Here is a 16744-nt window from a genome sequence, read left to right on the forward strand (position 1 = left end):
CGAGAGCGACGCTTCCGACGTCGCTCTGGCGGCCACCCTCAACCAAGCGGGCAGGCCCGCCTCGGGCCTTCTTCTCACACACCCTCCATGCTTCAGAAATCAGTCATTCCTCCGTTGAAAAGGAGGCCCAGGCCATAGTAGAAGCTGTGCAGCACTGGAGGCATTACCTGGCCGGCAGGAGATTCACGCTCCTCATTGACCAACGGTCGGTTGCTTTCATGTTCGATAATGCACCGCGGGCAAGATAAAGAACGGTAAGATCTTATGGTGGAAGATCGAGCTCGCCACCTACAACTAGGAGATCTTGTATCGTCCCCGGAAGCTAAACGAGCCTCCTGATGCCCTATCCCGTGGCACATGTGCCAACGCACAAGTGGACCAACTCCGGGCCCTCCATGAGGACCTCTGCCACCTGGGGGTCGCTCGATTCTTCCATTTTATCAAGACCCGCAACCTGGCCTACTCCCTCGAGGAGGTCTGGAGCGGCACCAGGAACTGCCAAATCTGCGCGGAGTGCAAGCCGCACTTCTACAGGCCAGAGAAAGCGCACCTAATAAAGGCTTCCCATCCCTTTGAATGCCTCAGTATGGACTTCAAAGGGCCCCTCCCCTCCACCGACCACAACACGTACTTCCTGAACGTAATTGACGAATACTCCCAGTTCCCATTCGCCATCCCCTGCCCCGACATGACCGCAGCCACCATCATAAAAGCCCTCCAGTATCTTTACCCTGTTCGGTTTCCCCGCCTACATACACAGCGATAAGGGGTCCTCCTTCATGAGCGACGAACTGCGTCAAGCCCTGCTCAGCAGGGCATCGCCTCGAGCAGGACGACCAGTTATAACCCCCAGGAAAACGGACAGGTAGAGAGGGAGAACGGAACGGTCTGGAAGACCGTCCTACTGGCCCTACGGTCCAGGAATCTCCCAGTCTCCCACTGGCAGGGGGTCATTCCCGATGCACTCCACTCCATCCGATCACTGCTGTGTACCACGACAAACGAAAGAGCTCATAAACGTCTCCTTGTCTTCCCCAGGAAGTCCTCCTCCGGTCCTCGCTCCCACCTGGCTGGCAGCTCCTGGACCCATTCTGCTCCGCAAACACGTGCGGGCGCACAAGTCGGACCCATTGGTAGAGAGGGTCTACCTCCTTCACGCTAACCCTCAGTATGCCTACGTGGCGTATCCCGACAGCCGGCAGGATACGGTCTCCCTACGGGACCTGGTGCTCGCTGGATCCCCCCCCACCCCCCCCTCCCTCCCACCGGCGCACACCATGGCTACCCCCTTTCCAGGTGGATCGGTTTTTCCACTGGTCCCACCCAGGGGTGATGAAGCTACCAAAGAAGCCAAAGTCATGCTCCCGGAGTCACGGATGCCCGACCCGGCGCCTGCATCACCGCCGAAACTGCGACGATCACAGAGGACGACCAGGGCCCCCGATCGACTAATTGCTTCATTCTGATATGCACATGTAAAATGAATACTGTAAATAGTTGTGACATGTAATAAGGCAAAACACTGTACCACCGACGGGTATCACCATAACCTCTACCACTGTATGACGCGAGACCACCACCCCCGCCGGACTCCTTTTTTAACAGGGGGTGAATGTGATAGTCTGTATTAGGGGTATTACGGTACCTAGGTTGAGGCTGTAAGATCATTGGTGTGGGAGGTACCTGAGACAGGAAGATCATTGGTGAAGCCTGCCTGCTGGTTCCGCCCAGTAAGGCGGAGTATAAGAGCCTGTGTCTCCCCAGCAGCTGCATTCTGTACCTGCGCTGCTGGGGGAAACATCTAGCCCAATAAAGCCTTCAATTGTCATCCAATCTCGCTTCTGGAGTTATTGGCCGAGCATCACTGCAACCACAGAGCATCTTGGAACCTCTAGGGGGGAGGTCGGTGAAATGGACTCATGAGGCAGGCTGCAGCAGGGCTCTGTCCTGTGAGAGTTTGGTAGGCCGGACAGGCTGCAGCAAGGCTCTGTCCTGTGAGAGTTTGGTAGGCCGGACAGGCAGCAGCAAGGCTCTGTCCTGTGAGAGTTCGGTAGGCCGGACAGGCAGCAGCAAGGCTCTGTCCTGTGAGAGTTCGGTAGGCCGGACAGGCTGCAGCAAGGCTCTGTCCTGTGAGAGTTCGGTAGGCCAGACAGGCTGCAGCTGTGGTTGGCCCTGTTAGCGATCTCTACAATATTTAAAGATGGCTTGAATGCTTCACATAGGCAAACCTCCCTCCCGGCCCATAGCCAACTCTGACCTGACCACTTCCAACCCCCTAGGAGGCCGCTGCATTCGACTTTAATCTCGTGAATGAGATTGAAATGAATGCAAGTGAGGTTTGATCAGGTTCCACCCTTTTTGGGCGAGATCCTGATCATGGCAGCGGGAGTGGGCTGAATGGCAAACTGCTTGGTGCCCGGCGCGAATCCCGTTTTCGGGCTCTCCCGTTCTTCACCCGACATAGCGGCATAGGCGCCGGGCACAACGCGGCTGGAAATTCGCGCCCAACATCTTTCACGATCTTGAGAACCTCCCAAAGTCAACCAATGCAACACTTGTCTGAAGTGTAGTCACTGTTGTAATGTCGGAAATGCCCAGTGACTTTCAGTGGCTGTAAGGTACTGTGGGATGTCAGATGGTCGTGAAAGGCGCTATACATTGTGCACGTCTTTCCTTCATTTTCATTTGATTTTGAGCACAGGGAGTTGGGGCACAGCAAAGTCAGAATGATTCGATAGACTGCTGTCTTCCCAAAAGCAAGACTGCTTGAGGGGAGGACATATGGGGGAAAAACTCCCCCTCATCTGTTCTCAGAACAGAGCAGCTGTCTTGGAACTCATCGCCCCTTCCAAATCATTTATATTCAGACAAAATCTTTGGCACTTAAACCTTGGCACAGGATCCTTAAACAGAGATCGATTTGTGTATCAAAGATTCCAGGCAGCGTGAGATAAAATACTGGACATGTCACATTTTTGTTGGAATCAAAGGTTGTCTCTCAGCTTGAGAACTTGTAAATAAATGTAATTTCTGCCCAGGCATTGATTATCTATTTTGTGTTGTGCACTATTAATAATGCATTGTGAGAGATTACTGCTCAGTTCAGTGTTTTAACAAGGCCATGAGTACTATAACAATGATGAATCATCAATATTTAGATACTTGGCATCAAATAGCACTTTTCAAAGGGCAGGTGAGGTGAACACGTATCTGAAGTAATTACATCTGTCGTGCTGCAACCTGAATGGAGTGATGAGAGAGGGAAAGGGAAGGTTTATCATTGAACGGCAGCAGGAGGTAAGGTTTGCGCACATTCACGCATTGCAATTTACTCAGAAAGCTGAGAGAGTGACCCAAAAGATCCCAAAATTGTCCGCACAAATTACAGTCAGCGCAAATCGAGGGTTGGATTTTTAACACAGCCGACACCCGAATGAATCCAGGGTCCTGACCCGGTGCCCGAATGGGGTCGTTAAAGACTTTACGGTGAAACAGTTGAGGAACAGTGGAGAACCTTCCTAGCGATTTTTCACAATGCTCAGCAAAGGTTTATACCGACAAAAAGGAAGGACGGTAGAAAGAGGGAAAATCGACCGTGGATATCTAAAGAAATAGGGGAGAGTATCAAATTGAAGGAAAAAGCATACAAAGTGGGAAAGATTAGTGGGAGATTAGAGGACTGGGAAATCTTTAGGGGGCAACAGAAAGCTACTAAAAAAGCTATAAAGAGGAATAAGATTGATTATGAGAGTAAACTTGCTCAGAATATAAAAACAGATAGTAAAAGTTTCTGCAAATATATAAAAGAAAAAAGAGTGGCTAAGGTAAATATTGGTCCTTTAGAGGATGAGAAAGGAGATTTAATAATGGGAGATGAGGAAATGGCTGAGGAACTGAACAGTTTTTTTGGGTCGGACTTCATAGTGGAAGACACAAATAACATGCCAGTGACTGATGGAAATGAGGCTATGACAGGTGAGGACCTTGAGAGGATTGTTATCACCAAGGAGGTAGTGCTGGGCAAGCTAATGGGGCTAAAGGTAGACAAGTCTCCTGGACCTGATGGAATGCATCCCAGAGTGCTAAAAGAGATGGCTAGGGAAATTGCAAATGCATTAGTGATAATTTCCCAAAATTCACTAGACTCTGGGGTGGTCCCGGCTGATTGGAAATTAGCAAATGTGACACCACTGTTTAAAAAAGGAGGTAGGCCGAAAGCGGGTAATTATAGGCCAGTTCGCTTAACTTCGGTAGTAGGGAAGATGCTGGAATCTATCATCAAGGAAGAAATAGCGAGGTATCTGGATGAAATTGTCCCATTGGGCAGACGCAGCATGGGTTCATAAAGGGTCGTGCCTAACTAATTTAGTGGAATTTTTTGAGGACATTACCAGTGCGGTAGATAACGGGGAGTCAATGGATGTGGTATATCTGGATTTCCAGAAAGCTTTTGACAAGGTGCCACACAAAAGGTTGCTGCATAAGATAAAGATGCATGGCAGTAAGGGTAAAGTAGTAGCATGGGTAGAGGATTGGTTAATTAATAGAATGCAAAGAGTGGGGATTAATGGGTGTTTCTCTGGTTGGCAAGCAATAGCTAGTGGTGTCCCTCAGGGATCAGTGTTGGGCCCACAATTGTTCACAATTTACATAGATGATTTGGAGTTGGGGACCAAGTGCAATGTGTCCACGTTTGCAGATGACACTAAGATGAGTGGTGAAGCAAAAAATGCAGAGGGTACCGGAAGTCTGCAGAGGGATTTGGATAGGCTAAGTGAATGGACTAGGGTCTGGCAGATGGAATACAATGTTGACAAATGTGAGGTTATTCATTTTGTTAGGAATAACAGCAAAAGGTATTATTATTTAAACAATAGAATATTAAAACATGCTGCTGTGCAGAGAGACCTGGGTGTGCTAGTGCATGAGTCGCAAAAAGTTGGTTTACAGGTGCAACAGGTGATTAAGAAGGCAAATGGAATTTTGTCCTTCATTGCTAGAGGGATGGAGTTTAAGACTAGGGAGGTTATGCTGCAATTGTATAAGGTGTTAGTGAGGCCACACCTGGAGTATTGTGTTCAGTTTTGGTCTCCTTACCTGAGAAAGGACGTACTGGCGCTGGAGGGTGTGCAGAGGAGATTCACTAGGTTAATCCCAGAGCTGAAGGGGTTGGATTACGAGGAGAGGTTGAGTAGACTGGGACTGTACTCGTTGGAATTTAGAAGGATGCGGGGGGGGGGATCTTATAGAAACATATAAGATTATGAAGGGAATAGATAGGATAGATGCGGGAAGGTTGTTTCCACTGGCGGGTGAAAGCAGAACGAGGGAGCATAGCGTCAAAATAAGGGGAAGTAGATTTAGGACTGAGTTTAGGAGGAACTTCTTCACCCAAAGGGTGTGAATCTATGGAATTCCTTGCCCAGTGAAGCAGTTGAGGCTCCTTCATTAAATGTTTTTCAGATAAAGATAGATAGTTTTTGAACAATAAAGGAATAAAGGGTTATGGTGTTCGGGCCGGAAAGTGGAGCTGAGTCCACAAAAGATCAGCCATGATCTCATTGAATGGCGGAGCAGGCTCGAGGGGCCAGATGGCCTACTCCTGCTCCTAGTTCTTATGTTCTTATGTTATCTCGACATGGCTTTATAAAATGCGAATGGCCTAATTGGCTAGGAGGTGAACACGATGCCCAATTATTCCAAACATGTCAGTGCTTCTATGAGGCAACCAGGGAGCTGTCTGTCTGGTGTTTGTCCCTAAGGTGTCATGGTAATGTCACTGGACTAGTAATCCAGAGGGCCAGGCTCATGCTCTGGGCATGGGTTCAAATCCCACCTCGGCAGCTGGTGGAATTTCAATTCAATAAATAAGGGTCTGGATTCTCCGATTAGAAGACTAAGTGCTGACGCCAGAACAGTGGCGTTTTACGCCAGAAACAACAGCGCAAAAGCTGCACCGATCCTCCATCTGGAGGGCGGCTAGCAGCCACGCAACGTAAAACCCCCGGCTTTACCTGCGGATCCGGCCGGAGAATTGCTGGGTCCGTGGCCGCGCATGCACACGGCGGTGGCCTGCCACGTACTGTCCAGCAATAACCCCTCTCGCCACCCCGGACCACCCCTGACCAGCCCCCGCCAAAGCCCCTCCTGCCCGCGGAACTGCTCCCCTCCCCGGCTGGACTCAGTACTCAGCCGCCATGCCGGGATCACAAAACAATACCGGATAAGTGTTCCACACGACTTCGGGAACTCCGCCCATCGGGGGCGCAGCGCTGGGGGAGGGGCTCAGGTGAAGCCCTGAGGCCGTCCCGACGGCGTGGGGTGTACTCTGTGAGTACGTTGTTTTGGAGGGGGCAAAGCATCGCAAAAGCCCCCCCGATTTCGGTGCAAGCGGGGATTCTCCGGCCGATCAGTAATAGTGACTCTGACAACTAGCGTCGATTGTTAAAAGCTATCTGGTTCACTATTATCTCTCAGGGAATGAAAGCGCCCATCATTTTCTGGTCTGGCTGATAGTTCCAGGATAATTAGGGATGGTAACAAATGTTGACGGTCTTGTGGCATAGCAGGTGGCATCCATGCCACTGAGCCAGAAGCTGAAGGTTCGACTCCCACCCCAGAACCTGATTGCCAAGGAAGGTGCGTTGATAGTGGGGCAAAACAGGTATCAACCTGCAAATCATTCCAAACACGCCAATGGCTGGTGGTAAGAGTGGGGGGAGACTCCTGGTCAACCATGTTTGATGCGTAGTGGCGCCCATCAAGCTATAAGCCTCTGCCGACAGACGAGCCGCCTGTTTCAGGAATAACTCGCTCAGGAAACAGACAAAAGTCTGGTTTAGTGCACCATATGTGTGGAAACAAATGACAGCGACACCCACGTCCTGCGAAAAAATGAAAGAGAAATATGTTACAGGGAGTCCGGTGTTTTCTCATTTTAAACAGGCATCTCCATCGAATGGGATAAAGAGGGACAGTGGCCTTGTACTGCAAAGAAAGGCTGAAGCTCATGTCAGCACTGGTTAGCTCCAGGAATATGTCGAAACACTGCTGTAAGTAAAGTAAGTACAATTATTTGGGCCCCATGGTGAATCTGACACCTGCATACTTGAGGTTGCACAAGACTGGTCAGGCTCACCTGCGAATCTGTTGAAAATTCCCTGCCAATCTCTTTTAGCCCCTATAGCTGAAGGGGCTGTGAATTGGTACCTTTTTACCCCCGAAGGCGAATAATTCACCATTGCGACCTGATGTCATTCATATGCAGGCCTTCAATAATAATAATCGCTTATTGTCACAAGTAGGCTTTTTGGAAATAACTCAAGCGAAACATGAGCAAGAAAGCATTTCTCAATGCAAGCAAAGAGTGAGATCTTTACCCCTCGGAACTGACCTTCCAAAACTATTTAAAAAGTGATGTGGCGATGCCGGCGTTGGACTGGGGTGAGCACAGTAAGAAGTCTGACAACACCAGGTTAAAGTCCAACAGGTTTGTTTCAAACACTAGCTTTCGGAGCACTGCTCCTTCCTCAGGTGAAGGAGCCTGAGGAAGGAGCAGTGCTCCGACAGCTAGTGTTTGAAACAAACCTGTTGGATTTGAACCTGGTGTTGTAAGACTTCTTGCTGTATTTAAAAAGTGTTTCACATAGAATTAAAATTGAACTTGAAATGCAAGTAAACACATTTTCTGCCCAGTAGGATCACACCTGGGGTAACGAGGGCAAGTTTTTTGTTCTAAAAAAGAAAATGCTGGAAAAACTCAGGAATGCAGAGCTCTGCAGAGGAGTTATACGGACTCGAGCCTTTAACTCTGTTTCTAGCTCCACAGATGCTGTCAGACCTGCTGAGATTTTCTAGCATTTTCTGTTTTTATATCAAATTTTCAGCATCCACAGAATTTTGCTTTTATCTTTGTGTTTGTCAATGTTAACAAAAGGGAATTCCTTGGAAAGTAAGCGTGTCAATGGGCTGGATAGAGGGATAGAGATATATGCCATAGAAACATAGGAGCAGGTGGAGGCCATTCAGCCCTTCAAGCCTGCTCTGCCATTCGTTATGATCATGGCTGACCATCCAACTCAGGAACCCGTTCCCACTTTCCCCCATATACTTTGATTCCTTCAGCCCCAAGAGCCATGTCTTAACTGTTTAGTTCCTGAGCAACAATGGTTAGCCATAACAAGTGCAAACAAAGCGGGAGGGTTCATTACTCGAGGGATAGGTTTGGAAGGCAGAAATTATGATAATCTTGGTTGGACTACTCAAAGTATTATGTAGAGTCCTTTCCATATGATATAAGATATAAAAATGCTGCAAAATGTCTGAAAACAGATTTACAAGGATACCAGAATGGAGAGCGTACAAATATCAGGAATGATTGTGCAGGATAGGACACGTGCCTTAAGAAAAGAAAAGAATACAAAGTTAAAGTGCTGTCTTGGGAACGTTGGAAGGGTGTTCTCGACAGCTACAGCGCTGGGATTCACTCTGCTATTCACCAGCACATTACCGTTTTTTGGGGCCTCGGGGAGTTTCTCCTCACCAAGACCACACTTAAGTTGACTTCCTTACAGATAGGGGCGCGCTTTTGACTGGCAGCCCCCCTTTCAGGCGCCGCCTCTTGCTTTATGGACCCCCCTTCACCCCCACAACCTGTAAGGCCTTAAAACCCCACTTTTCCAATGGGCAAGGCCCCCCCCCCCCAGGCCCACTGGCTGGCAGTGCCAACCTGGCACCTGGGCACCTTGGTATTGCCAGCCTGGCACCCTGCAATTGCCACCCTGGGATTACCAGAGTACCAGGCTGGCAGTGCCCACATGCCAGAGTACCTCATGCCCTGTCCGCAACCAGCTGGCAGTTTCTCATGACCTGAAAGCCCTCCCCCCCTCCCCGCAAGGTGCCAACACGCCTGGTCCACGTTTGGGGAAACCAGTGGCAAATGGCACCCAGTCGAGGTCTCGCAGGCATGGCCATTGATTCCCAGGAGCCGGGTGAAATTGATGTCCGGGTATTAAACTATTGATGCCCGGGTATTAAAAGTCTACTGACTCATTTAAATATGCAGATCTGGATCTCACCCAGTGAGGGAGAGTTCCAAATTGTGCCAGGCAGTGTGAGTCGGGTGACTCGGTCGGCCGAGGTGGAGCCTGATTTGGGGCTCTCACGGGATTCATTGTGGCCGGGTCCGTGCCGGGTGTAACACGGTCGTGGAATCGCCCCCTCCATCTTGTTCTCAGTGGACAGGAAAGATCCCCTTTTTTTTTTAATGCAAGAAGGGCAGTGGGATCTTATTGTGTTAACATTGGCTGTCATGTTGTTCAGAACGAAAATGTTCCCACAGTACTGCAGTGATTAATTGATGCAAAGCACTGGGATGCAAAGGTCACTATGGGCGTGCCTCCTTTTCTTTGAACAGGCAGATCCCAAGCTGACAACCCTGGTAACTAAAATGTGCCAGGGAGCTGAGCATGAAAGCAATGTGATTATACTGACAGTTAATGCAGAAACGATCCTGATTAGACAACTACAATCACCTTAATGCTGAAGATCCCATTGACAGTAGCTACCTGCAAGAAGCAGGTTGACAATCTTCCTGGACATTGTTGATGTTAAACGAACCATCTTGACTCATAATTGGAACTGGAAAGAAGCAGATATATTTTATTGGAGACCACAATTGTTTTCACTGAAACCCTAAAAACTGCTCAGTCCCTCATACATAAAGATGAAAGGTCTGTTACTATTCAGACAAGAGTACAGAATTTCTCCAAGTTTCTTTTTCGTCCTCCTGCGTGTTTGTCTTTCCAACCTGACAACAATGAGTGGACGTCAAAACCAGTTCATTGGCCGTAAACGCAACGTGACATCCTGGACAAATGACACACAATGAAATTGAATGAACACTGAAAGAGAGCACAACGCACTGAGCTCGAGCACACACGCTGCCTGAACCCCCATGCACAGAAACAAAAATAGATTACACACTGAAATAGAGCAAAGTGATCGAGCAAAGACTGAAATAGAGTAAAAACAGAAATAAAGTAAACACGGAACTGGAACATGCCCTGAAATCGAGCACACACATTAAAACTGAGCACACAATAAAATCGAGCAGACATTGAAACAGAGCAGATACTGAAACACAGCATAAACATGGTTGGGAGTAATATATTAGCTTGGATAGAGGATTGGCCATCTAGCAGACAGGAGAGATAGGTGGGATAGTAAGTTGCAATGAGGACATAAGAATATTGCAAATGGATATGGATAGGTGAGTTGCTCAAAATTTGGAAGATGGTATTCAATGTGAATAAGTGTAAGGCTATCCATTTTGGTCAGAGGAACAAACGGCAACTTATTATCTAAATGCAGCGAAACTTCAAAATGTGTCGCTGCAGGGGGATCTGGGGGTCTTTGTGCACGACTTTCAGAAAACTAAAATGCAGATGCAGCAGGAAATAAGGAAGTGAAATAGAATTTTGGTATTAATTGCTCAACTAATAGAGTATAAAAGTAGAGAGGTTCTGTAGCAAATGTATAGTCCGCATCTGGAGTACTGGGCCAAGCTTTGGTCCCTTGAGGAAGGATGTAAATGTATTCGAGGCAGTTCAGAGAAGGTTCACGAGACTGATTCCAGGGATGAAGAACTTGTCAAAAGTGAGGTTGAGCTTATACTCGCTAGAGTTTAGAAGAATGAAAAGAGAACTAATTGAGGTATACAAGATGCTAAAGGGGATTGACAGGGCAGGCATAGAGCGTATGTTTCCCTTGTTGGATATTCTAGAATGAGGGGTTAAATTTTACGCCAAGGGTGTGGCAGATTTGAAACAGAGATGAGGAGGGATTACTTGAGTCAAAGGGTCGTGAACCTGTGTCATGAAAAGATTTATCAGGATGTTGCCTGGTATGGAGGGCATTAGCTATGAGGAGAGGTTGGAGAAACTTGGTTTGTTCTCACTGGAACGACGCAAGTTGAGGGGGAACCTGATAGAAGTCTACAAGATTATGAGGGGCATGGGCAGAGTGGATAGTCAGAGGCTTTTTCCCAGGGCAGAAGAGTCAATTACTCGGGGACATAGGTTTAAGGTGCGAGGGGCAAGGGTTAAAGGAAACATACAAGGCAAGTTTTTTTACACAAAGGGTGGTGGGAGCCTTGAACCCACTGCCGGAGGAGGTGGTGGAAGCAGATACGACAGTGACTTTTTAAGGGGCATCTTGACAAATACCTGAAGAGGATGGGAATAGAGGATATGGTCCCCGGAAGTGTAGTGGGTTTTAATTCAGACGGGCAGCATGGTCGGCGCAAGCTTGGGGGGCCGAAGGGCCTGTTCCTGTGCTGTAATTTTCTTTGTTCTTTGTTCTCCATCCCAGAGTACGTTAGATGCTGGAACAATGAACAAATTGGAGGAGGTAGACAGGCTTTTAATTATCAGCGGGATGAAGGTTTAGGAGTACTCCGGAAGGTGGAAAAGAGGCTGGATGAGATCACCCATGAAGGTATTGGGAGGGGTTGAAGTGCCAATCCTGTTCCTTGTTCTTATGGACTATTCATATATAAACTGCAAGACAGCATTAACTGAAAAAAAACGCACTGAAATAATTTACGCATTAAAGTAGAGTGCACACTGAAATAAAGTGAATGCTGATACAGATCACACGCTGAAATAGAAACATACTAAATAGAGACACACTGAAATGTAAATAGAAAGCATACTGAAATAGATAAGACACAAACTGCATACAAAACTCCAGGTGTGGCCTCACAATTGCAGTAAAACATCTGTATTCCTATACTCAAATCCTCTCACTATGAAAGACAGCATACCGCTTGTCTTCTTTACTGCCTGCTGTACCTGAGCGCCCACCTTCAGTGACTGATGCATGAGGACATCAAGGTCTCCCCGAGTATTCACCTCAATTTTTACCCATTGAAATAAATAATCTGCTTTCCTATTTTTTCTAGCGAAATGAATAACCGCACAATTATCAACATTATACCTCTAAGGAGGCGGTTGGGTCATGGTACTGTCACTGGACTAGTAAACCAGAAACCCAGGGTAATGCTCTGGGGATCCAAGTTCAAATCCTGCCACTGCTGATGGTGAAAAGTCTAATGTTGACCATGAAACCATTGCTGATTGTCATAAAAACCCATGTAGTTGACTAATGTCCTTTAAGAGAAGGAAATCTGCCATTCTTACCTGGTCTGGCCCACAGGTGACTCCAGACCCAGAGCAATGTGGTACCAATTTTGTGTCATCAGCAAATTTGGAGATAACAAAACAGTTGGTGTCTTAGCACAGATCCCTGCGGTACCCCATTATTCACTGCCCGCCAATCAAAAAAGACCCATTTATTCCAACTTTTTTCTTCCCGTCTGCTAACCAGCTTTCTATCCATCTCAAGACACTACCCACAATCCCATGTGCTTTAACTTTACACAGTAAGCTGCTCTGTGAGATCTTGTCGAAAGCCTTCTGAAAGTCTAAATAAAGTATATCTCCTTGGTCAACTCTACTAGTTAATGGCGCAGTGTTAGCACAGCTGCCTCATGCCGCCGAGGTCCCAGGTTCGATCCCGTCTCTGGGTCACTGTCCGTGTGGAGTTTGCACATTCTCCCCGTGTTTGCGTGGGTTGCGCCCCCATAACCCAAAGATGTGCAGGGTAGGTGGATTGAACATACTACATTTCCCCTTAATTGGAAAAAATGAATTGGGTACTCTAAATTTCTAAAACAAAAACTCTACTAGTTACATCTTCAAAGAATTCAAATAAATTTGACAAGCATGATTTTCCTTTCCATGCAGATTTTGTATGATTTCATCACTGCTTTCCAAATGCAGTGCTAGGAAATGCTTAGGCTCACTGGTCTATAGTTCACTATTTTCTCTCTATCTACCTTTTTGAACAGTTGGGTTACATACGCGACACCTGCAATCTGTAGGAACCATTCCAGAGTCCAAAGAATTTTGGAAAATGACCAGCAATGGATCTACTATTTCTCGGGCCACTTCCTGAAGTAGTCTGGGATGAAGATTATCAAGCCCTGGAGATATATCTGGCGTCAATCAAATTAATTTCAATGAAACGATTTCTTTACAGGTACTAATTTCCTCCAGCCCTAAAATGTATATCTCAGTACTTCCCGTTACATTATCCATGTCTTGCTTTATGAAGAATTAATTTAGCTCCCCAGTCACTTCTTTGTTTCCCGTGAGGAATTCTCGCCATTGACTTGAAGGGCCTGACATTCATTTCTGTCAATAGTTTGCTCCTCACATACTAATGGAAATTTTGCAATACAGTTTTTATGTTGCATGCAAGCTTACTTTGATGTTGTCATCTCCACTTCTGAATCAAACAGCCTTTGCTGAATTTAAATTATTCCCAATACCAAACATACTAAAATAGGGAACTCCCAGAGTGAAAGAGAAAGCAGACAGAAATAGAAATAGAACTAGAAACAGAAATAGAACGCGAACGCATACTGAAATAGAACAGACACTGATAAACACTGAAATAGAACTAGAACTAGAAATAGAACACACACTGAAATTGAAATAGAACAAACACTGAACTAGAAATAGAACACACACTGAACTAGAAATAGAAAACACACAGAACTAGAATTAGAACACACACTGAACTAGAAATAGAACACACACTGAACTAGAAATAGAACACACACTGAACTAGAAATAGAACACACACTGAATTATAAATAGAACACACACTGAACTAGAAATAGAAAACACACAGAACTAGAATTAGAACACACACTGAACTAGAAATAGAACACAAACTAAACTAGAAATATAACACACACCAAACGAGAAATAGAAAACACACAGAACTAAAAATAGAACACACACTGAACTAGAAATAGAACACACACTGAACTAGAAATAGAAAACACACAGAACTAGAATTAGAACACACACTGAACTAGAAATAGAACACACACTGACCTAGAAATAGAACACACACAGGACTAGAAATAGAACACACACTGAACTAGAAATAGAACACACACTGAACTAGAAATAGAACACACACTGAACTAGAAATAGAACACACACTGAACTAGAAAGAGATCACCCACTGAACTAGGAATAGAACACACACTGAACTAGCAAGAGAACAGCCACTGAACTAGAAACCGATCCCCAATGAACTAGAAATAGAACACACACTGAACTAGCAAGAGAACACCCACTGAACTAGAAAGAGAACACCCACTGAACTAGCAAGAGAACAGCCACTGAACTAGAAAGCGATCCCCAATGAACTAGAAATAGAACACACACTGAACTAGAAATAGAACACACAATAAACTAGAAATAAAACACACACTAAACTAGAAAGGGAACACAAATGGAACTAGTATTAGAACACACACAGAACCAGAAATAAAACACACACTGAACTAGAAATAGAAAACACACAGAACTAGAATTAGAACACACACTGAAAGAGAAATAGAACACACACTGAACTAGAAAGAGAACACCCACTGAACTAACAAGAGAACACTCACTCAACTAGAAACCAGTCCCCCATGAACTAGAAATAGAACACACAGTAAAGTAGAAATAAAAGACAAACTAAACTAGAAAGGGAACACACTCTGAACTAGAAATACAACAAACACTGAACAAGAAATAGAACACACAGAAAACTAGAAATAGAACAAACACTGAACAAGAAAGAGAACACAAATGGAACGAGTATTAGAACACACACAGAACCTGAAATAAAACACACACTGAACTAGAAATAGACCACACACTGAACTAGAAATACACCACACACAGAACTAGATATAGAACACACACTGAACTAGAACGAGAACACACTCTGAACGAGAAAGCGATGGCCCATGCACTAGAAAGAGAACACCCACTCAACTAGAAACCGAACCCCATGAACTAGAAATATAACACACACTGAACTAGAAATAGAACACACACTGAACTAGAAATAGAACACACACTGAACTAGAAATAGAACACACATTGAACTGGAAATAGAACACACAGTAAACTAGAAATAGAACACACATTGAACTGGAAATAGAACACACAGTAAACTAGAAATAGAACACACACTGAACTAGAAATAGAACACACACTGAACTAGAAATAGAACACACAGTAAACTAGAAATAGAACACACACTGAACTAGAAATAGAACACACACTGAACTAGAAATAGAACACACATTGAACTGGAAATAGAACACACAGTAAACTAGAAATAGAACACACACTGAACTAGAAATAGAACACACACTGAACTAGAAATAGAACACACAGTAAACTAGAAATAGAACACACACTGAACTAGAAATAGAACACACAGTAAACTAGAAATAGAACAAACACTGAACAAGAAAGAGAACACAAACGGAACGAGTATTAGAACACACACAGAACCAGAAATAAAACACACACTGAACTAGAAATAGACCACACACTGAACTAGAAATAGAACACACACTGAACTAGAAATAGAACACACACTGAACTAGAAACAGAACACACACTGAACTAGAGAGAGAACAACCACTCAACTAGAAAGCGAACCCCATGAACTAGAAATATAACACACACTGAACTAGAAATAGAACACACACTGAACTAGAAATATAACACACACTGAACTAGAAATAGAACACACAGTAAACTAGAAATAAAACACACTGAACTAGAAAGGGAACACACTCTGAACTAAAACTACACCACACACAAAACTGGAATGAGAGCACATACTGAACTAGAAATAGAACACACAGTAAACTAGAAATAAAACACACTGAACTAGAAACAGAACACACTCTGAACTAGAAATAGAACACACACTGAACTAGAAATAGAACACACACTGAAAGAGAAATAGAACACACACTGAAAGAGAAATAGAACACACACTGAAAGAGAAATAGAACACACACTGAAGTAGAAACAGAACACACACTGAACTAGAAATAGAACACACACTGAACTAAAAATAGAACACACACTGAACTAGAAATAGAACACACACTGAACTAGAAACAGAACACACTCTGAACTAGAAATAGAACACACACTAAAGTAGAAACAGAACACACAATGAACTAGAAATAGAACACACACTGAACTAGAAATAGAACACACACTGAAAGAGAAATAGAACACACACTGAAAGAGAAATAGAACACACACTGAAGTAGAAACAGAACACACACTGAACTAGAAATAGAACACACACTGAACTAGAAATAGAACACACACTGAACTAGAAATAGAACACACACTGAACGAGAACTAGAACAAACACTGAACTAGAAATAGAACACACATTGAACGAGAAATAGAACACAGGCTGAACTAGAAAGAGAACACCCACTGAACTAGCAAGAGAACACTCACTCAATTAGAAACGACTCCCCCATGAACTAGAAATAGAACACACACTGAACTAGAAATAGAACACACAGTAAACTAGAAATAAAACACACACTAAACTAGAAAGGGAACACACACTGAACTAGAAATACAACAAACACTGAACGAGAAATAGAACACAGAAAACTAGAAATAGAACAAACACTGAACAAGAAAGAGAACACAAATGGAACTAGTATTAGAACACACACAGAACCAGAAATAAAACACACACTGAACTAGAAATAGACCACACACAGAACTAGATATAGAACACACACTGAACTAGAAATAGAATACTCACTGAACCAGAAATA

The 16744-nt window shown here is 44.8% G+C and overlaps 1 protein-coding gene across 1 annotated transcript in view; it reads right to left on the reverse strand.

The window, feature by feature from the left end:
* LOC140424757 (sodium channel protein type 1 subunit alpha-like) overlaps positions 1–16744 on the reverse strand; it is a 702944-nt gene that overhangs the window by 439564 nt on the left and 246636 nt on the right. The window contains exon 2 of the mRNA XM_072508138.1: positions 9534–9639. The gene's annotated coding sequence lies outside the window, so the exon portion shown is untranslated. The remainder of the gene's footprint in view (positions 1–9533; positions 9640–16744) is intronic.

Source organism: Scyliorhinus torazame, chromosome 6 (assembly GCF_047496885.1).
Source record: "Scyliorhinus torazame isolate Kashiwa2021f chromosome 6, sScyTor2.1, whole genome shotgun sequence".
Classification (NCBI taxonomy): Eukaryota; Metazoa; Chordata; class Chondrichthyes; order Carcharhiniformes; family Scyliorhinidae; genus Scyliorhinus; species Scyliorhinus torazame.